The sequence below is a fragment of the Amblyomma americanum genome, chromosome 10, assembly GCF_052857255.1.
Source record: "Amblyomma americanum isolate KBUSLIRL-KWMA chromosome 10, ASM5285725v1, whole genome shotgun sequence".
Classification (NCBI taxonomy): Eukaryota; Metazoa; Arthropoda; class Arachnida; order Ixodida; family Ixodidae; genus Amblyomma; species Amblyomma americanum.
Genome location: NC_135506.1, coordinates 83,728,373 through 83,750,434, shown reverse-complemented (window position 1 = coordinate 83,750,434; position 22,062 = coordinate 83,728,373). Strand labels below are relative to the sequence as shown.

General features: G+C 46.6%; 1 long non-coding RNA gene across 3 annotated transcripts; it reads left to right on the top strand.

Moving 5' to 3' along the window:
• The first annotated feature begins 4,111 nt into the window (after positions 1–4,111).
• LOC144106349 (uncharacterized) lies at positions 4,112–21,711 on the top strand. 3 transcript variants are annotated; one of them, XR_013308980.1, is made up of 6 exons: positions 4,112–4,228; positions 6,040–6,123; positions 9,271–9,340; positions 11,078–11,163; positions 19,138–19,236; positions 21,504–21,696. It is a non-coding gene; the product is annotated as an uncharacterized LOC144106349 (long non-coding RNA). The 3 variants fall into 3 exon arrangements; XR_013308981.1 differs by lacking the exon at positions 19,138–19,236 and having other exon boundaries at positions 11,078–11,159; positions 21,504–21,711; XR_013308979.1 differs by lacking the exon at positions 19,138–19,236.
• The last annotated feature ends 351 nt before the right edge of the window (positions 21,712–22,062 follow it).

Sequence of the window (22,062 nt, the reverse complement as noted above, 5' to 3'; positions counted from 1 at the left end):
AAATCAATCTCTCCCTGCAAAGCGGCCCCATTAACGAATCCAAGGAAATCAGAGTCCTCGGACTCTTCATACACAACCAGCGACGTTGCGACCCAACACTCGCCAAGCTCCGGCAGGTGGGGGACCAGATGGGCCGCATGGTCCGCCGGGTTTCCAACAAGCGCGGAGGGTTACGATGCAAAGACGCCTTACGGCTGGCGAACGCATTCGTTACCAGTCGAATCTTGTATTCGACTCCCTACCTCCACCTGCGGAAACAGGAAGAGGATGCTCTCGAGGTCATCCTCCGCAAAATCATGAAACGCGCGCTGGACCTCCCGGTCTCTACCTCTACCAGCCACCTCATGGGACTGGGGATAGTGAAAACTTTCAGGGAGCTTCGGGAGGCCCAGCTCACCAACCAATACACTCGTCTCACAAAGACAGGGTCGGGTCGCCGCCTTCTAGCCCGACTTCACATCCAGCACACCCAATTCACAGAGGAGAGATTCCGCCTTCCCGTACACTGGAGACGCGCTCTCCACGTGCGGCCTCTCCCCACCAACATGTCCAAAGAGGACCATAATGGCAGGCGCCAGGCGCGGGCGGAAGCCTTGGACCGCCATTTCGGGAATAAACCAGGAGTCTTCTACGTGGACGCCTCCGGCCCGGACCCCAAGGGATGGTACACGGCCGCGGTAGTCCACGAGGGCAAAACAGTAGACGCCCTTACTTTCAAGGCCCAGTCAGCAATTCACGCAGAAGAGGTCGCCATCGCCCTGGCAGCCTCCGACTCCTCCTCCAGATACATAATCACCGACTCGCGAGGGGCTTGTCGAAACGTCAAGCAAGGGTGGGCTACTCCCCTGGCTTATCGCATGTACCAAAATTGTAGCCGAGACTCCGATCCTGCGCACCGATCTATTATTTGGGCTCCAGGTCACCAAGGCCTCCACGGAAACGAAGGAGCCGACGCCGCCGCCCGCGCGCTCTCTCTCCGGGCGTTTCCCTCGGGACCCGACGATCACTAGGACTCCGATTTCAATCCGGTTTAGACTTTTAAGGAAATATGCGATTACTACAAATCCACCCACCAAACTCTTCCCACTCCTTGCAAAGGGCTGGGGAAGGCCAACGAGCGGGTACTCCTGCGCCTGCTCACTAACACGATGCTGTGCCCGGCAACTCTAAAGCATTTCAATCCTCAATTCGACGGGCGGTGCTCACACTGTGGGGAGGTGTCGGACACCTACCACATGGTGTGGGCCTGCCAGCAGAACCCATCCCTACCCCCTATCCCAAACCCCACCCGAGAGGACTGGGAGGCGACCCTGTCCGGCTGCTGCACCCTCCAGGCCCAAAGGGCCTTAACGCAGCGTGCCCGGGCTGCGGCAACCGCCAATGGTGTGCCTGACTAGGCATCCCCACCTAGTGGTTGTAAGGGCGTGACCCTTCAGGTCACGGACCCCAAAGCCTCTCTCTATAATTAATAACTGTTTTTACCACCACCACCACCACCACCTCCACCACCCCCATGCTTAACATCTGTATGAAGGGTGTGACATGAACGCATTATTGGGCCCCTTCAGCAGCCTGTGCTCCTCCTTGTATGTCATTTCGCAGCAACCGCCGTTCTGCTATTCACATTCATAGATAGCGGGCAGTAACGGTACCATTTTCTGAGGCATTAGTGCCGCAGTTAAGCGACCGGCCAATGCCCAGACGGGCGCCAGATAAACACAGTGCTGAGGAAAAAACCATTTTGTTGTCCCAAACGTACGGTGCATGAACTTTTTAGCGTACGTAAAGACAGAGGCAGGTAATTAATGAAGCAGTAAAAGAAAGCGTCAGAAATTTTTCAAGTTAGCTTCTATAATGTCATGTGCTCACAGCAATGATTGAAAACTGATAGCTAAAAAAATATTTTGCCACGCTGCTTATGGAAGTGATCATTTCAACACAACCATGTACTCGGTCCAACGTTAAAACTTCTAAAAAAAGCGAGAATCCCGTGAAGGGAAACACAGCGCTGCGTAGCGGGATGTCCGTAGCTTCCTAAGCGCATCCCTGAGGAAGTCAGGAGCAGGGGGACGCTTGCACCCATTTTCACCGATAGAGCGAATGGCGCAAAGAAACAGCGCTAAGTAGCACCTTTTGCTCACAGCTGATGCGATAAACCGTGCATTATATAAAATACACTAAATATTCTTGATGCCACGGTAACATTTCCAGGTAATTATATTACTAGCTTTACATATACTGGCGATATTTACGAGGTATCAAAGTATCGACGATACACGAACGAGTGTCTGCGCTGGAAGTCAATTTCAGATCTGTACCTTTTATCCGTATCGGAAATACAATTATCGCCTGTATCGGGTACCAGTATCGAATATACTTTTTTCAGGTTTTTTGCAGAGGCCTAAACGCAGAACTAGCGGCTACCGTCATGTGAAATGGGTTGCGCGGCTTCGGGAGCTTTGGAACTTAGCCGGATATCTTCAAGATGAGACGCATTACTTTTAGCTTAAGAGAATCGCTCTTTTCTCGGCTGAGTTCTTTTTTTTTCAGTGTTTAGGGTAAACGTCAAGATTTGCAGCTCTTCAAAAGCATTAATTCGTTTTTTTTCTGTATATTACATCAATGGGTTGCACATTGCATTGAGTGTTGGTATTGTACGTCACATTTTTATTGCACCAGCTGTGTTTAATTGCCACACTATAGATGACCTTCTGGCATGCTGTGAGATTTGTGCTAAACATATAGATATTGGGATGGGCTTACATGCAATAATAATTTCATTCGTCAACAGGAAATGCCTCATCGAATAATGTACCGTTTGCTTAACAATGAAGCGAAGCAGGCAAATATTTTCAATTTTATCGGAACAGTGCTCTTTAGAAATGCCCGCTTTGCAAACGTGTTTCCGAAAAATTCAGATTTCTCTGCAGATAGGCCTGTTGAAGGCTCTAGCATTATAATCATCGTTGAGGCGAAAGACCATCGCTTCTACAGCGTTCTGCTCCGACCCAATGTTAAAGACATAGTTCTACAGTTCGTTATTATATGGATACAACTTTCCACGGGGCTAATTAAAAATTCTGCGAACACTGTTCACACATGACGGGCATAATTTGAAAGACTGCATAAATACATTGCTTATAGTTCTTGATGTAGTCGACGTAGTGTGCTTCCTCAATTTGCCTTTTTTTCTGTGTTAACTTAGCATCAGTCTCTGTCCGAATATTGTTTCCCTGCAGCCAAACGGCCGCCACGATTGGGCCTTTGAATGTAAATTTAGATGTAGGATTAAGAAAGACAAACACACCGATTGTTTTACCGTGCTAATTATACTAACCTTATTTCCAGAAGCGACGAGCTTTTCCTCAATTTCGTCACACAAGTTTGGTTCCGGGCACATTGGCGGCAACGACCAGCGTGGAAGAGCAGCGAACGCAATTCCAGCAAAGGCGCTTAGTTCTCGAATTATTTGATGGAAAGCAGTAGCTCAGGGGTGGAGACCTCCGGGAAAAGGAGATCTCTTCATGTGCGATCAATGTCCATACAGTTCAGCGAACTATGCCGATGTTAGGAGACACGAGCAGTGTCACACGGGAGCACAGCCCTTTGAAAGCCCGATACATGCACTGGCGCTTGTGAAGCGTGACTATAGCAGCCCAATGCCGTGCCATAGAGAACAGCGACCATTTAAATCCGAAATGCGCCCTTCCACAGCTGCTGAGTCTAAACCTACCACTCCTGAGAAGCCTGCAAAAACGAACGTGAGACCGTACCAGTGCGACAACTGCTCTTTTGCATCTTACTGGCCTGTTAGTCTGCGTTTACACATGCGCAGGCATACTGGCGAGAAACCCTACAAGTGTGAATTATGCCCTTTTGCTGCTGCTCAGCATTCAAATTTAGTAAGCCACCAGCGCAGCCACAACAGAGACGCACCCCTCATTTGTTTCCGGTGCTCATTTGCAACTACTACGCGTCAATCTCTCAATCTCCACATGCGCTGGCATTCTGACGAGGGACCCTTCTAGGGTGACTTGTGCTCTTTTGCTGCTATTCAGTCTGAATATTCAGCACAGCAAGCGCAAGCGCAGAGTGACGAGCGGCTATACAATATGACAAGTGCTCTTTTGCAGCCTCTGCATCTCATAAATGAAATCCGTATTTATATCTGCGCTCACTCGCACTTGCAAGAGACCCTTCAAGATTGACTTGTGCGGTTTTGCTGCTGGTAAGTCTGCAATTTAATAATCCACGAGTTCAGGCACAGCGCGGAGAGACCCTTCAAGTGCCACAAGTCCTCAAATACACCAGCCAAGTCTTCTGATCTCACTGTCCACAAGCGCACGCATAATGGCGAAACCGTTCATTTGTGAATTCTGCAGTTTTTTGCTGCTCAGTCTATAGCTTTAACTCAGCTCAAGAAAACACATATTGGAGAGACAAGCAGGACAAGCGCACTTTTTCAGCTCTTGGTATGCTAACCTGTGTCCATATGCTCAAATATGCTCAACTAAGCACAAATGCAGCCACAGTGAATAGAGGCCCTTCAAAAAGTACAAGCTTTATTTCCCATCTTCTTGGTCTTGTAATCTCTGTGCTTTCTCATGTGCTTGGTCTGATAATCTCATTGTGCATATGGAAACACATACTGGTGAGAGACCCTTCAAGTGCGACGTGTGCCCTTTTGTAGCTGCTCATTCTGAATTCATATCAACACAAGCGCACGCATACTGGCAAGAGATCCTTGAAATGTGACATGTGCCCATCTCCGGCAGCTAATCTGAAACTGACTAAGGACAAACCCATACAGTGATGAGTGACCCGTCAAGAAGGACAAGTGTGATTTCCCATCTGCTTGGTCTTATACTCTCATTGTGCATATGGACACACATACTGGTGAGAGGCCCTTCAGGTGCAACTTGCGCCCTTTTGCAGGAGCTCATTCTGGATCTATCTCAGCACAAGCGCACGCATACTGGCAAGAGATCCTTCAAATATGGCAGGTGCCCATCTGCAGCAGCTCATCTGAAACTGACTAAGCACAAACGCATATACAGTGATGAGTGACCCCTCCAGAAGGACAAGTGTTCTTTCCCATCTGCTTCGTCTTATAATCTTAGTCTTCATATGCGCACGCATACTGGTGAGAGACCTATCAAGTACGACATGGGCCTTTATCGGTCAGCCGCGGGTACAAAGAAGATCCAGCTTCAAACTGTGATGGTGGGCAGGTTCCAAAGTGGAAAACAGGAAATCCTCCTCTCCGCTCGGGAGGGAACGGTGTGGCCAGAAAGTGAATAGCAGTATAGCCGGAGGATGGCAAAACACTACACGCTAATGTCATGAGATGGGAGGTTAGCGGCGTTGGTCTGTTTTCAAACTCCGCCTCACCGGGCTCGAACTCGGGTAAAGCGGAGCGCATATATTTATAAACACCAATTTCACTCAAGGTTGGAAATGCATGAGATTTAAAAACAACGTACGGGCAATGACGTCTGAGCCAGGTCGAAACACCGCCGCGGTTTATAAGCACGGGCCAGAGGGAACTGTGTGCTTTTCCCTTAACTGTTTCTAACACATACCACCAAGCGGCAATTTTCAAATTTTTTGATCTGTAGTGATTGGCAAACGCTGCAAAGGATTAAGGGGGGGGGGGGGGGAGACGCCGGCGAGAGGGCCCGCAGACGCTGCGTAGGCCCAGCAGTGCCAGCAGAGTGTTGTTGTGCCACGCCACAGAATGGACCACCTCCGGTCTAACACTAGGGCCTTGGATTCTCTTTAAACAAATACGGTGCAATCATTTATAAAATCGCCTCTTTAAATTGATACTCTGAGCGCCAACTATGTTTTTGCCTCCACTGTTTCTCAATGTGCGATTGAGAAAGAGAAGACGCCATGGTGAACGCCTTCAGAGTGACTTCAGTTGAGAATATCGTGAACTTGGGTTGAGTTTGTGGCTCACTTTGGTTTGCGAATTGTGACTTGGCTCCGCTCTCAACAGATTGAAGCAGATGTTTGCATATTCGCACCTCTGACTAGCGTTACACACATTCTGCGTCGACAAGGCTGCCGTCAAGGATATACCTGAAGCCCGATTTGGCATCACTCTCGGTAAAAGCCATGGTAAGTCTTTATGTGTTAAAAAGTGTCGCGGGTTTCAGACATGGCATGTCTTGTCCTGAACGCTCGAGGGAATAAAGAACAGTATTAACGCACTTATACAGTGTTTGGGAAACGTCTTTATGCAAGTTTTTCTCGTTTGTGGGGTCATTCGTCTGCATTCGAGCGCCATTGTTGTAAGATAATCTCAGTAGCTGCGCGTTGCAGTCTCCTTTCTTCACACCTCAAAGCACCGCAGAAACATTCTGTACACATATTTTCACATCTGCACTCAACTTCCCAGTTATAAGGGGAGATAGGTTTTCGACATTTTTTTTATTTAGCGCACTTGGAAGCACTCGTCTCATTTTTTCCCCTTGGCCTGGACCGGCTTCCTTATTGGCTGCGCGTATTAAGCGACATGTGGCATCGCTAATTATGCATCTTCTGTTAAAAACGTTTGCGCTTTGTGACAAATGCGGTAAAAATACAATTTCGCCTATTGTGCACGTCACAGCAAACACCTTATCGCGACGTTTTGTAGCGATAGCTACATTATGGTAGCATTTCGAGCCTTCAGCGTGGCGGCGCCATGGCGGCGCTGCCACCCTGTGTCTGCGCCGCCGCGCTTTCACGTCGTTGGTCACGTGACCAAGTTCCACTCAGCCAGCTGTAGATATCGCGTCACTCCAGGTGTAACCAAAGCTACACCACCGCCGATTTTTTTCCGCTCACCGATGCCGCCATCATTATTAGCATTCAATCCTGATTCCTCGTCAGTTTCAGTATGGCAGCAAAATAAGATGTCACTCCAAAAAGTGCGGAAAGAGAGAAAGATTCCTGTCAGGTCTCACTTCTGCAGCGACAGCTACACTGCGCCAACTCATGACCCTTCAGCGTGACACCACTTGAGCTCCGTTTCTGCGTCCTTGTTCACGTGGCTGGTCACGTGGGTTGATCACGTAGTGCGGCTGTTGGTCACGCTGTTGGTCATTTGGGTTGGTCACGTGGTGTGGATCAGCTGCAGCTGCCGGCGGTGCGGCGGGCAACAACTGCAACAGCTGCGCGCATGAGCCGTGACAAGTGGGACGAAGATGAAGGAGCGCCAGCGAAACGGAGTGGCGAACGGCTGGCATTGCATTTCGACTGAGCGAGTTCCACTCGGCCAGCTGCAGCTATCGGGTCACTCCAGGTTTAACCAGAGCTAAACCACAGCCAATTTTTTCATGTGGGGCTAGTTACGTCCTAAGCACGATATGTATAGTTAGTAGGGCCTTTAACTTTCCGTTAAGATACACCCGCTGGTTCAATTACCAAGGTTTATCGTTAACGGTGTTTAACGTTCCAATGCGACTCACACTATGCGGGACGCCGTAGTGAAGGGTCCCGGGAATTTCGACCACATGGGGTTCTTTTAAGTTGCACTGAGGTCGTAAAGTACACGGGCCTCTAGAATTTCGCCTCCATCGAAGTATGACCGCCGCGGCCGGGATCGAACCTTCGCTTGTCGAGTCAGCAGCAGAGCGCCTTAACCACTCAGCCACCGCGGCGGCTCCAGTGGAAATTTCATCACTACTAACTGTTCGGAAAAATGAATAATCTCTTCATGAATAAACAAAAGGCAGCGTGTGAGTACGCTACTTTTGTCACAATAAATAATATAGCCGATCTATGTGTTGCACTAGCTCCCTGTCTTGAGAACAAGAAATTCAGCATGCCGCATAGAAACTGCATGAATTCGATGCACAATACCATTAAGAAAAAATGGCAGACAACTTGTAATAACGAAATAAACAGGCTGAATTATGTAAAGCCTGTTCTGGGGGAACGGAACACCTCCATGCACCAGGAACTTTATGTCCACTTCACTTTGGACACAATCTTTTAAGCTCATTCCTGCTGACAAAACGAATGACATCGGTTTATGAAAATTCTCGAGGTTTAGTTCCAGAAAATCGCATTTTATTCTTCTATGCAAAAGTATAATAACTAAAAAATCACTCTGGTATAACTTATAATAAATGCATTCCTTTTCAAACAACATCGCTCTTAGGGGATTATGAAATTCGAGGCACGTCTTCGGTTTCCAATTTTCAAGAGAAGCACGTTTTTTTCGATAAACTTTAAAGTATGACCGACTGCTTCGACTGATCTATTTATATCGTCTACTTTATCATTCCAGAGAAAATAGCTAACGCCTTTAATTTATTCGTTGGGAGCTTCCCGATTCTTGAACAGCCGACAATGGCCGCTGAGGTCACCCGACCTTCTTTAAAACTTTCACTACTAGCCATTTATAAGATTTCTTTCCTCTCTCATTACGAACTAGACAGAATTAAATTTTAGGCCCTCTACGTTGTCGATATATTCTGCATAAGGACGGAACAGCGGCTTGTAGCTATGGTGCTTGCCTGCAGACCAGAAAGAGGACAGTTAGATCCCGGCCGCAGTGGTCTCATTTCTATGGAGGCGAAATGTTAGAGACCCGTGTACTGTGCACGTTAAAGAATATTAGGTGGTCCAAAGTATTTGAAGCCCTTCACAACGGCGTCCCTCACAGCCTGACGTTAAACACTATTCCCCCATTTTTTACATATTTGTAAATTTCTGCGGAAAACAATTTTCCTACACTTCGAGCTCGGCGCATTATGGCCTTGGAGGCTTATGAGCCACTAACGCAACACAACACTTCCTTATGTGCTGTGCGTCACCCACCTTTCTTTACTCTGTTTCAGTTCATTCAAGTGACTGTGACACTAGTAGCAAATAAATATGGATTAAGAAGCTTTGTGTCTTTTATACAGCACTGCAGTAAGCTGTTACAGATAGGAGCGACTCTGAGGCATATCAAAATATTTTAAACAGGCTACTCGTGCTAGTTTTACACTTAAAATGCTTCAGGTGCTAGAGAAATGTTTCTTTGTGGCAGCATACTCTCTTTTTCTGGTATTGTGTATGCGAGTTACGCACTTCAAGCCAGGGTGATCAGTTTTCTTTTAAAATGATGTCATACACCAAATTGCATATTTCTCATTTTGGAAATACATTAAATAATGATAATAGTTTGTGCTTGAAAAGATTGTTACTTTTTACTTCTGCATGCTGCTAAAGCAGAATACAGTGATTTTTTTCTCATTTGTTTCAAATCTCTTATTTATTTATTCGTAACAGTCTTCAAGTCACCACATCTGCCGACAGTTCCGCAGCAGGCCATGAAAACTGAACAGACAACTCACGGTGGGTAGCGTAAAACTTTATACGTATAATGAAACAACCTGTTACTTGAGCATTGCTGAACAGCCGTAGTTCTTCTCAAGACGTGCAGTTAACCTATAATAAGGGGAGCAAACAAGAAAAAGAAGAATGACTGCAACAAATCATTTTTCATACATGTACTGCTGAATCGGTTGTGATGTACAGATCTGTTGAGATCTCAGTAATGTAATAGTGAAACTTCGCACTAACCTTTATGCGCGATTTTTTCTTTTGATTTCTTCTTTATTCAATGGTAGTTTAAGAAGCTATGTATTTACTGACGTTGAAATGTCTAGTCTGAAGCCCCAAACATAGTTTCTTCAATTCTAATGCACATAAAAAAGGTATTAAAAATTTTGTTTCCAAGTTATTGTTGTGGTAATACTATTTTCCAAATGTGCTTGAAGTTCACAACCGATTACTGCACGCGAAAGCTTCACTTAATCATTAAGAAAAGTGGCGAAAACCCACTCAAACAGACCAATACCTTGGAACTGCACTTCTAGTATTACAAGTAGACTAAGTAAATGACTTCTTGAACATATCTACAGACCAAGGTTCGAGAGCATTATGGTGTGAAAGAAGGCATTCGTCTATGGAACGAGAATAAACATTTCGTGATTGTACACGGCAAGATTATTTATATAAAGGAGGCCTACATATCCGTTCCCATTTCTGAACGCTGCCAAAGGAAGCATACTAAATTTTGCGCTGTATATTCCCTCTTTTAACGCCCTTCACTATCTGATTTTATTCGAGAACTTATATGAACTGCCCGCTAAGCCATATTCTAAATAGACTTCCTTATCTTTGTCACAAGTTTGAAGGAGGCAATATTAATGCCAAGAAAAGTTGGTACTCACGAAGCTTGCGCAAAATCTTTCTAATAATTTGTACTATTTGAACTAACGGTTAGAAACAGTTAAGTAATGTCACGCATACTGTCTTCATTTAGGAATCTTGTCAGATCATTTACTTTTTGTTATTCTTCCGATAATGGTTTACAGTCGCTGTTCAGACTGACTTCGTTGACATGAGTTCTATCTTGCAAAGTTCTGTGTCTTCTAGGTGCATTTCAAAAAGGAACTTTGTTAGGCTAGCAACTGTTCTTGATTATTATATAATTTAAGGGATGCTTTGTGTTAATAAAGTGACTGCGTTATTTGTCATTCCAGGAATTACACGAAATTTGTGTTCTCGTCTTCTTGCAGACTACACAATGAAAGAACAATGGCATGCTGCATACTTCGTGCTCTTTCAAGATAACTACTCATTGTTTCGAGCATTTTTAATCGATGATAGCTTGGTTAAAGCCAGAACACTAGAAGCGAAATATTTTGACGAAAAGCGGAACACTGTTTTGTGCAAGTCTGACAATTTATGGATTGATATCTGTGTTTTGCATGGAATAAATATTTTCTCATGGGCAATGCCTTCTCGCCACTGCACAGATTGATGCATTTTTGATTGGTGTGTTGCTTGATGAGGCGAACGGTGTGTATTAAAGCGCCTGAAAAATGAAGCTTACATATTCATGTGCAACGTATGTGCTGAAGCCAATTGGGCAATGAAACATTGTTGTTCGTGCAGCTCCGACCATCAGTAGAAAAGGGAGAAGTGCAAACGAAAGTGTTCTTACGCACCGAAAATGTGTTTACTTGCAGAGTTCTCCTCAAGTATTTATAATTTCTCTATTACAATTGTTTTCCGATCTGCCTTGCAGGTACCTTTCTCAGCACCTCCCCTGAGCTACTGCTTCTAGCCAGGTGTCTGCATATTTCTTACCTAACTATGCAGAGCTCTTGGTGGGTAAGCACTATGCCTTGTGACTGTTTTTTCTAATCGTGTCATTCATGTAGCGCTGCGGTATACTGAACCGACACACAAAATCTGTACCCTTGAAAAACAGGGGCAGTGATATTGCACTTTAAAACATACTGTGCAGCCAGCTATATTCTGACGGCTCTTCAGTTGTCCAACTACTTAAACAAATTGTACTATAAAATCTCTAATTAGCAATAATAATTTCCAATATCACATTGTATAATAAAAATACTAGTGATATGAGCAAAATAATGTTAACATCTGGTGGGAAAGCGTAGTTCGAGAAATTGGCTGCAAAACGAATTGGCATATCAATGCTTCAATGAAAGAGCGACCAGAGTAGAAAAATAAAGCTCGACAAGGATGAGACCTCGCTATCAGCAAATACTTTAGGGCAATACTTTGGTCTATAGGCAAAGATAATACGCGGTTTCTCTGAAGGAAAGTACTGGCATAAACATCAGAAAACAAAGCTTGAAGCCAGCACACAAGCGAGTCTGGTAGGTACAAATGAGCTGACCGCCAGTGCATTGGCAACCGCACATAGAAGTCGCCCAAAATGTTGATGCAAACTTGCTTTGCCCACTGCATGCTGTCATTCCGGCAGCATGTCTCTCTAGGCAACTGTGTCTGCGTTAGAAAAGTCTTGAAACTATGACTTGTTGCCTGCTTCGGGAATTAGGATAAAATCAATTGCAAAATGTATTGCAGAGAGGATCATACAAGCCGGTCAAGAAGCTTTCCGGTACCTAGGTCTTGACTCTTGTTTGTTCCTTTCGCTATTTGTTAAGATATGTGCCTCTCTGTAGAGCGCAAAACCTGTCCTCAGGTCCGTATCATAAAGAGAGCCCTTCTGCTGCTGGAAACAGTGTGCACGCATATTCAGGAAAGCCACGGTACCTCAAAAATACGAACACGCACGTAGTGTGGGAACGAGACTGCAATATAGCATCACGCAGGAATGACACAACAAGAAGGAACGATTTATTGAGGCAGCCCCTTTTATAGCCCGCCGGTGAGGTGACGTTGTGATCACGTGGTCAAGCCAAGGTTTGCCGACGACGCATCATCTCTCCCCCCTTAAAGAGGAAAGCGTACAGGTGGCCGTCGCTGTCTGGTTGATCTTCGCAAACCAGGCGGGCCAGTTTCCGTCCCGGATGCTTCTGGGCTATCTTGCGACGTGGTCGGAGCGTCGTCCGCAGGTTCCCGCTTGCCAACTTCTCCAGGGGCTCTGTCTTCTGATTCAGTCCGACGTCTCAGTTGGTCCAAGTGCCGCCGCTGAAGACCTTGCTCCGAGTCAACGGAGACCATCCTGGAGCCCTGTTGACCATGCACTACTCCTGGAATCCACCTGCGACCTGCTCCGAAACTGCGCATCCAGACCGGTTCTCCCACATCCAATTTAGACGCACCTATTCTTCGCTGGCTTTCTGCCGACTTCTCACCGGGCGTGATGCAATCCATCTTTGTTCTTATCTGGTAGCCGAATAAGTGTTCCGCGGGCGACTTGCCATGCTTAACAGGCGTTCGGCGATATCGGAACAAAAACCGAGCTATACGCATTTCCAGGTCTTTTCCAGGGTTTTTCTTTAGCCCTTCCTTGAGCGTGCGCACAGCTCTTTCGGCTAAACCATTCGATTGTGGGTGATAAGGGGCTGTTGTGAGTTGCTTTACGTTGTTTCGTGCCAGAAACTCACGAAAAACGGCGCCCACAAATTGTGGACCGTTATCTGAAACGAAGGTTTTTGGAAGGCCGAAGCGTGCAAATATTGACCGTAGTGCGTCCACCGTTGTTCGCGATGTGGCAATTTTCATTGGAATTGCTTCTATCCATTTTGTTTCAGAGTCTACGACGACCAATACCATATGTCCGTCCATTGGGCCTGCGAAATCTGCGTGTAGTCTGCTCCATCTTTCCCCGGTTGCTGGCCACGCCAAAGGTATCTGTGCCGGTGGCATCGCAGCGGCCTGTGCACAAATAGAGCATGATTTCACCAGTCGCTCTATGTCAGAATCCAGACCCGGGTACCAAAACAGCGTTCTCGCCGTGCTTTTCATGGACGTCATACCAGGGTGCGTCTCATGGAGCAGCCCCAATAAACGCTTTGCCGCCGCCATAGGTAGAACAATGCGATGTCCCCAGTACACCAAATTGTGGCTCACGGTTAGCTCTGTTCTTCTGTTGAAGTACGCCCGGAGATGCTCAAGATCCTGCGGTAGATACGGAGGCCATCCGTCGGCAATCCACCTTTTGACCTGTTGAAGAGTGGCGTCTCGGTTTGTCATTTGTTCAACCTCCCGGGCGCCGACCGCCGTTTCCTCAAGACACTGGGCATACAAAACGTACTCGTCGGGAGCGACATCCCGCGGCTCCGTAACCGGCAATGGCAAGCGACTGAGGGCGTCTGCATTGGAAGTCTCGCTGCCCTTGCGGTACTGCAATGTGTAGCTGTAGTTGCCAAGGAACAAGGTCCAGCGCTGGATTCTCGCAGCCGCCATCGGTGGTATTGGTTTGCCTGGATTGAATAAGCCAGTAAGAGGCTTGTGGTCGGTTACTAACACGAACCGATGTCCATACAAGTAGTCCTTGAACCGTGCGACGCCGAACACCAGTGCTAGTGCTTCTTTTTCTAACTGAGAGTAGTTACGCTCTGCCTTTGTGAGTGTCCTGGACCGGAATCCGATGGGGTAGTCAACACCGTTCACGCGGTGGGACAAAACGGCCCCAATGCCTACTGATGACGCATCGCACTCAAGCCGCAGTGGCTTATCCGGGTCGTAATGAGCAAGGAACTTGGAAGCCACAATTGCCTGCTTAACTTTCTGAACAGCTTTTTCTTGTTCCTTGTTCCACTCCCACTTGGCCCCTTTAGCTAGGAGGGCGTACAGTGGAGCCAGCACAGTGGCCAGATTGGGCAAGAACTTGCCGTAATAATTTACAAGTCCGAGAAAAGCTTTCAGCTCACTCACTGAAGTAGGCTCTGGGGCTTCGATAACAGCCTTGATGTTATCGTCCTTTGGTCGCAGACCCTTAGCGTCGATCCGATGGCCGAGAAAAGTGACTTCGTCTTGCCGGAATTTGCACTTATCCTTGTGCAGTCGGAGACAGTACTCCCGCAGGCGTTGCAGCACCCTCTTCAGCCTTGATACATCGTCCTTTTTTTCAGCGATGATAATATCATCCAGGTACACCTGAACTCCTGGAATATCGCCCAGCAGCGCGTCCATCCGCCTCTGGAATATAGCTGGAGCAGAACTTATGCCAAAAGGTAATCGGTTGAAACAGAAGAGGCCTTTCTGAGTGTTCAGCACTGCTATCTTTATAGCATCCGCGTCTAAAGGTAGCTGGTTGTAGGCTTGGCGTAAGTCCAACGTCGTAAATACTTCTCCGCCATTCAGCTTAGCAAAAATGTCGTCCACTCGAGGCAACGGGTACTGTTCCATCACTGTGGCTGCATTCACTGTCATACGAAAGTCTCCGCACACTCGGAGAGACCCATCGCCCTTTAAAACGGGTACCACTGGTGCTGCCCATTCGGCGGTTTTCACAGGCGCCAGGACATCTTGCGCAACCAGTTGGTCCAGCGCTTCAGACATCTTGTCCCTCAAAGCTTAGGGAACCGTACGGGCCTTAAAAAACTTTGGACACGCATTCTCTTTCAGCTGCAATGTGACCGGTGGTCCCTTGCATACGCCGAGTCCTGGAGCAAACACGTCAGCATATTCGTTGAGCAGCTCTTGCAGTTCCGTGCTGACAGCTTTTATCTCGATTGGTTGCACACTCGCGACCACACTCGACAGCATTGCCACCCCAGCCTCGTTGAATGCCTTGATTGTGTCTCTGCCGCACAAAGATGGTCCGACGCTGTCGACCACTACGACCGTACCCGGAATGCCTTTCCCGTCGCATGTAGCCGTCATACTGAGCTGTCCGACAACTGGAAGTTCGCCCAAGAGGCAGGATAACTTAAGCTGTGATTTGCGCAACGGCGGCCACAGCGCCTCGTACTTCCGGAACGTCGCTACGGAGATGACACTCACGGGTGATCCTGTGTCCACCAGCATAGTAAGAGGGACGTTATTCCAATTAATGTCCTTGTAAATTGGCCGAACCTTGCGGATGCTGGCTTCTTGGTGGAGAACCGCTGCAATAGTGTACAGGGCTTCGCTGTCGTCCGAGCTCGTGTCCCCTGCTGCTGCCATTGCGTAGGAGCCCTGGCGTCGTTGGCCTCCCGGGTGCGATGCGTGCCGAAGGAAACTTGTGCTGGACTGGCACATTCGGCGCAGATGTCCTCGTTTGCCGCACCGGTAGCACACCGCGTGAAGGTGTTTGCATTCCGCCTCGGTGTGCGACTCGCCACCACACCTGCCACATGTATCGCACTTCTCCAGCCTTGGGCGCGGCTTCGATGAACGACTCTTTTGACGGGCAAAATGTACCTCTCCTGGCTCTGAAGAGTGCATGCTTTTGGCGTTCTGGGAGGCTTTCTGTGCCGAGACAACAAAGTCTTCCGCCTCTTCTAGTGTAAGCTTCCGTTGAGTCAGTAAGTGTCGCCGGACGTCTTCATCTTGCACACCGCACACAATTCTGTCCCGTAACATGCGCTCCAGTGACGTTCCGAAGTTGCACTTCTCCGCTAGCCGCCTAATTTCCGCAATCAAGTCCTGGGCAGACTCCCCGTCTTTTTGCGAGCGCCTGAAGAAAGCATAACTTGCAGCGATCTCGTTAACTTGCGGAGCATAGTGGTCTTCCAAATGCTGGACGACTTCTTGGTAACTCAGCTCATTCACTTGTTTTGGATGACACCGCCCCTGCACCACTCGCACCGCACTGTCTGTGAGCGAAGCTATGAGCAGCGCTCGCTTCCTCGTTGGTTCCGCGATGCTATGGGCTTCGAAGTAAGCCTCCAGCCGAACACGATACGTAGGCCACGTACCTTCTGCACCCGTGAATTCCGGTGGCCGCCCGGCACTCATTCTTGCGCACGTAAGTTCGCCTAGCGCCGGCGCGCTATCTCGTCGCCACTGCAATATAGCATCACGCAGGAATGACACAACAAGAAGGAACGATTTATTCAGGCAGCCCCTTTTATAGCCCGCCGGTGAGGTGACGTTGTGATCACGTGGTCAAGCCAAGGTTTGCCGACGACGCATCAGAGACGACCGCTCACTACATCCTGTGTGCCTCACTATGTCCGTGTGCGCACTTTTCCACTGTGTATTCCGGAATATGCACTAACACGCCCAATTACGAGTACTAAACGGCGGCTATTTATTGTCTTTTTACGCCATCTCTCAATTTCGCACTTTATAGAACGCAGACGTGCAAACGTTTCACAGTCACAAAATATTAAAAATCCTCCACATACTACCAACTGTCTGGAATGATCAAAAAATCTTGATGTACAGGCGCGGCAAGAATAATACGGAGCACGCGACAGGCGACGCGTCAAGGAGAAACTGCATCTAAGCGCCACCTATCAACGACAGAAAAAAACACTTGGCTCTCCGCGCGCAGCGAGATTACCCGCCACCGAGCCCCAATATTTGCTTCAACCGTGGCGTTATCTTTTCTCGAAAGATGCTGAGCTGTTCAGAGCAATTCCGCCAGGTGATGCCTTCCTCCAAGCGGGCCGAGTTTATCGTCGATGTCGCGCGTGGAGCGCCAAGCTGTGCTGCGCTACGAAGCGCGCAGCCTTTCCTTTGCTGCAGGCACGCAGACTATGCGTTCAGCAGTGATGCCGATAGGCCTGCGGCAAAAAAGTGGGTCCGTGCCCCGGCGCACCTCTGCGCGTGCCGACACGAATAGTTCCCCACGCTCATGCTAGGTAGCGCGCATAAGCAGTACCCCGCAGTTCTGCGACCGTTCCTGTGCTCCGTATTATTCTGGCCGCGCCTGTACCTTTTTATGGAACGGGTTGCAGTGGACAATTAATAAAGCACATTTACAGACTGGTTGTGAGAGTGCCATTTAATAGTGCAGGTGGTAGAAGGGCGCTTGTTGGACCATAGTCACTTAACTAGACACTCCAACAATAGCAGCGTCTCTCTTCATCCATGATATTATTCACACTTTTAAGCAATATTTAGTCTTTCCAATACAGCAACAAACACTTTCTCTTCTCACTGTTGTCCGAAATGTAATGATATTCATCAGAAGCAGAGGTCCCAAAGGGTTAGGTTCCAATTCGTGCAGTGGGGCTCTTTTAACATCCATGAAAGTGCTGCTTTAGGAGAAGGGAGAACACTTGTTAATAGGTATAAAATCTGAAGCACTAGCTTTGTCCAAAATGTCATGGCATTGCTCAGAGGCAGAGGTCCCAAAGGGTTAGGTTCCAATTCGTGTAGTGGGGCTCTTTTAACATCCCTGGAAGTCATGCTTTAGGAGATGGGAGAACACTTGTTAATATGTCAAAAAGCTGAAGCACTAGCAAAATTCTTACATATGAGATATATACAGTGTTTGAAGGCTGGAATGTAACTACCATGGATGAAAAAGGAAGGCGAAAAAAAGTAGTAATTTAATAAAATAGTCTGCAGCTGGGGGTACCCACAAACTGTTTTAAATTGAAATGGCAGTAGCAGTTAGCTGATAAAGTTTCAGTAAAAGGTAACAACAAAAGGCTCTCCTTGTCATAGCGCCCAGACTTTCATTCACAGAGAGGTTAGGCAAAAGCTCTACTTATATAATCGGCAGTGAACGAAGTAAATATGCAGTTTGTGCACTGCACCGATAGGCAAATTTACTAGAAGTACAGATATCAAGCATCAAGTAAGAAGGTATAACAAGTGCGCAATTAATAATAAGAGCCATTAGTACAATTCACAGGAAAAGTGATATAAAAAAATTGTGGTGGTTTAGCTCTGGTTGTACCTGGAGTAACACGATAGCTACAGCTGGCCGTGTAGAACTTGGTCAGTTGAACTTCAAAGTCAGTCTTTCTCCGCTCCGTTTCGCTGGGCGTTTCTTCTTCATCGTCGTCCCACTTGACAGGGCGCATGCACACAGCTGTGGCAGCTCTAATTCGCCGGAGCGCCGCGCCGCCGGCAGCAGCCGCTGCTCCGCGCCACGTGGCTGGTTGCATGACCAACGAGGTGATGAACCACGTGATCAGACACGGCGCTGCGCCGCCGGTAGCTGCTCTGCACCATGTGACCTACACGTGACTGCGGGCGGCGCAGCCGCGGGTTGGCAGTGCAACAACAGGGTGGCGGCCTCGCCACGCTGACGGCGCAAATTTATTTATCTATTTCTGATACCCTCATGGCCCACAGGGCATTATTGAGGGGAGTGGTACATAGATATAAAATGAAACTCTTACAAAAAGGGGGTTAACGGATACATAGGCATGCCTACAAAAAAAAAGGAAGCTAGCTGCAAGAAAATACTTGATTCAAAAAAGCGAAACAATACAATATTTAGGAATACCAACACCAAAACGAATAAATTCACAAAAACAGTTAAAAAACATTTCATGTAAACACAAAGATAAGAACTAGAACATCACCCTTCGTAGAAACATTGAACGGGTACGATGGCAGAAGGCTATTAACAGAACAAAGTGCATGCGAGAAAAAAAAGGAACAGGGCTAAATACACAATATACAAAACGAAGTGAACCAACTGAGGCTATGGTAAACCATAATGTTACCGTAATGCCACTATCGCTACAGAACGCTAGCACTAAAAGACGGCACTCCAGCTCCTGCTTCGTGATTTTACTCAATAGCATTAATCGGTCCTTTCGATGGCCTGGAGCCTTCTTTCTGCATAGGTTCGGAAACACACTTGTTCTTTTTATCATCATCCCATAGCGCTTACCTTCCCTTGAGAGGAGATTACAACGTGATATAATTAGATTCCTCCCGCAAAAGTGCTCCTCTGTCGCCTATGTTCTTCCTACATTCCTATCCATACGTAATTTGTAATTCTCTACTTTACAATACATGGCCCGACAGGTGTCCGTTGTAAACACAGCGATCGGTGGGGTCTGCGACACCCAAGATGCTCGTGCCAACCAACCTCTCTCGACCAATCGTTAAACGCCACCTTCCACGGTGAGAAGTTTGCTCACTCTCCGGTGGGCAGGTTCCGACCCGCAGTGGTGGCCAGGTTTTGATTACGTCACAAGGTTGCGTGAACTATGTAGCTGGTGGGCCACCTGATTATTGCCCTCAACTCAGCACACGATAACGACAACTCTGACGATGCCGGGTTCTCAGCAGGAAAGGAGCCTTAACGCTCACAGGTTACACCATTAGTGATATCCTTACCGAAATCGACAAAAGGCGATGTACTTGACTAAGGCGTCTGATTTAAAGATCATATAATCGATGATCATTTTGATAAAGGAAGGAAGCGTACTGTATTCGAGGAACGGGGATGCAGTCATGAGATCATATGATTTGGGGAGATGAAGTGGCTGAATCTGGCACGGGAGATGTCTAACACAGGTTATCAGGAGCTTTTTTTGTCATATAGTGGGTGCAGCGGGAGTTTTAACTATTAAGATGATCGTATAGGCTAAAATTACTTCTGAATGCGTTTCTTATATTTTCTCCTGTGGCCTCAGAAGTGGTGACATGTTCAGCATAATGACCACAATTATTGCTTTCTTGACAACAGGCGTGGCTGTCATCAGGAACACTCAGGGCTATGTGGGATATATACGGCCGGAGGGATAATTAAATCACAGAATAAAATAGGCCTGTATCAATCATATGGCTAGCCTACCTGTGCCTGGTAACGAGCCTCTACACAATGTGCACATTTTAAAATGCGCAGTGCTGTCTGCTTGTTTGGACGCTTGTTCTCACAGACCCCTGATGGAACTTTTAGATACTACGTCGAGTTCACTTACAGATGCTTTTAACATCAAGAGACCCGCAGTCTACAAGGTGGGCCTTTACTTTTTTAAACGTGTAGTGTAAATAAATTATTCCGTAGGCAATCGCAAAGGCTAATTCCTGTCGGGAAACCCCAAGTGTTCAGCTGACACTTTGCAGTATAAGCCCAGCATAGGTTATCCGTGGTATATAATTCGCTTTGTCTGTGCGTGTCACATCTACCGGGTTTATATTTTGTTTGTGGAACGCTGAATAAATGTGGTAAGCATTCAGGGATTCATTAAACAATAGCACTACTCTCTGAACAAAAAGAGCTGGTGGTTGCCCTCAGCAAGGGAACATGCGAATGAGTTCAATAAGACAGGTATGAAATTCGAGTTAGGAAGTGGAACAGTCTTTCGCTTCAAAAGCCGCAGCGACAGATTTTTTGAGAAAGATTCCTATCGGGAGTATGTTCATTTCTTTGCGGAACTTCACAGGGAATGGCTTTTTGTTTCAGTGAGTAAGTGATTGCTAAATGAACCTTGTACTTCATGCAGATTGCAACCTAGTTTTGTAGCTTTTTTTAAACAGCTTATGAATACATTGCTTCTAAGCAGGCGGCTAGCGTTAGGTTGCCTTTTTGCATGTAAATACAACGATTAAAGTGCATCAAATATCAATTTCCAGGAAACTATTCTTGTGAAGCTTCGTATGAGCAATAAGCAAGGTGTAATTCACGGCCAGGTCGAATTTCAAAATTTATCTTTTTGAGCCTCCCATTATCTTGTCTTTCGACCCAGTCAATTGGCCTAGAAGGTATTTAGGGTTTTTGGTTATATCACTATACACCAGTTTCTTAGATATGGTACAAGGGCAGCTTTATCATTTTTATGGACATTTAGGCATAAAAATGTGTTGTTGGTCCATGTGCGGTCTTTACAATGGAAGGATTTTTACTTAATTGTTGGGGAGTGATTGCCGCATTTCCTCATTTTGTCGACAGATGTGTAGATCCCCTACTTGTGATCGTGGCTATGAGAGGTAAATATTGTGTACAGTTGTGCCTTTTTGTGTGAACATTTCGGCCTCCGATCAAAACAGTCCATCTAGCGAATCATCCATAATAACGAATCACGAAAGAAGACAACAAAATTTGTTAGTTAAAGCTCGTGCATACTTTGCTTCAGCACATAGTAGTGGGCAGTAAAGCGGAACCTGCACAAAGCGTTGATTGTTCGAAGTGCATTCACTTAGTCGAATTTATCATTAAGTACCAGTCACTTCCTTATCACCACGTTTGAACCATGCATTTCTTATGGCTTGTTCTCTGGAAAAATATTGTTCAGATTGGGCGTTTAAGTAAAATCTTTCGCTCAGAGAAATCCGTCCTTAGGATAGGACAGCCAGGTAATATGGAAGACATTTAACTATAAGAGTTTTTCTTTTCTCTGCTACCGGTGTTAGATTTCTTAATGTTTTTTTGTTTTTATTTTCAGAATTACAGCTACTTCTTACACCATGTCTCCTCACAAATCAAGGCGCAGCTTTCCTCTTCATTCCTGTTCATCAAAAACCCCTTCGCTTCAGGAGCGCATTCTCCTCACAGCATTCCGAGTATTTCATGTGAAAGACCCTAATGAAGACAATCTCTCTTCAATGCTTTTTTAGCCGCTTTTATAGATCTGCCTTAATATAAGTCATTCTGCAATGGTCTTCAAATCATAAATTTATTAAAAACCATTCAATCTTCCAGAAAAAGCTGTTTGTGCATTGTTCACCGGCATGGACAAATGTTTCCGTGACACGTATATGCGGGTAAGAACAAATATTAGTTCTCCGCTAGCCACTCCGCTGATATTTTTCGAGAAGAAACACCTATGTCTCCTCGTGCTTTATTGATTTTTATTGAACTGCTTTGTCCGGCCGAACTGAACCACAGCTACGTGTGGAAGTGTATATATCTAGTTGTATAGTATAGCTTCGAACAACGCAAATTTAACAAGAACTGTTCTTTCATTATCTCATGAAGTTAACATGTTACATTAGGCAGTTGGC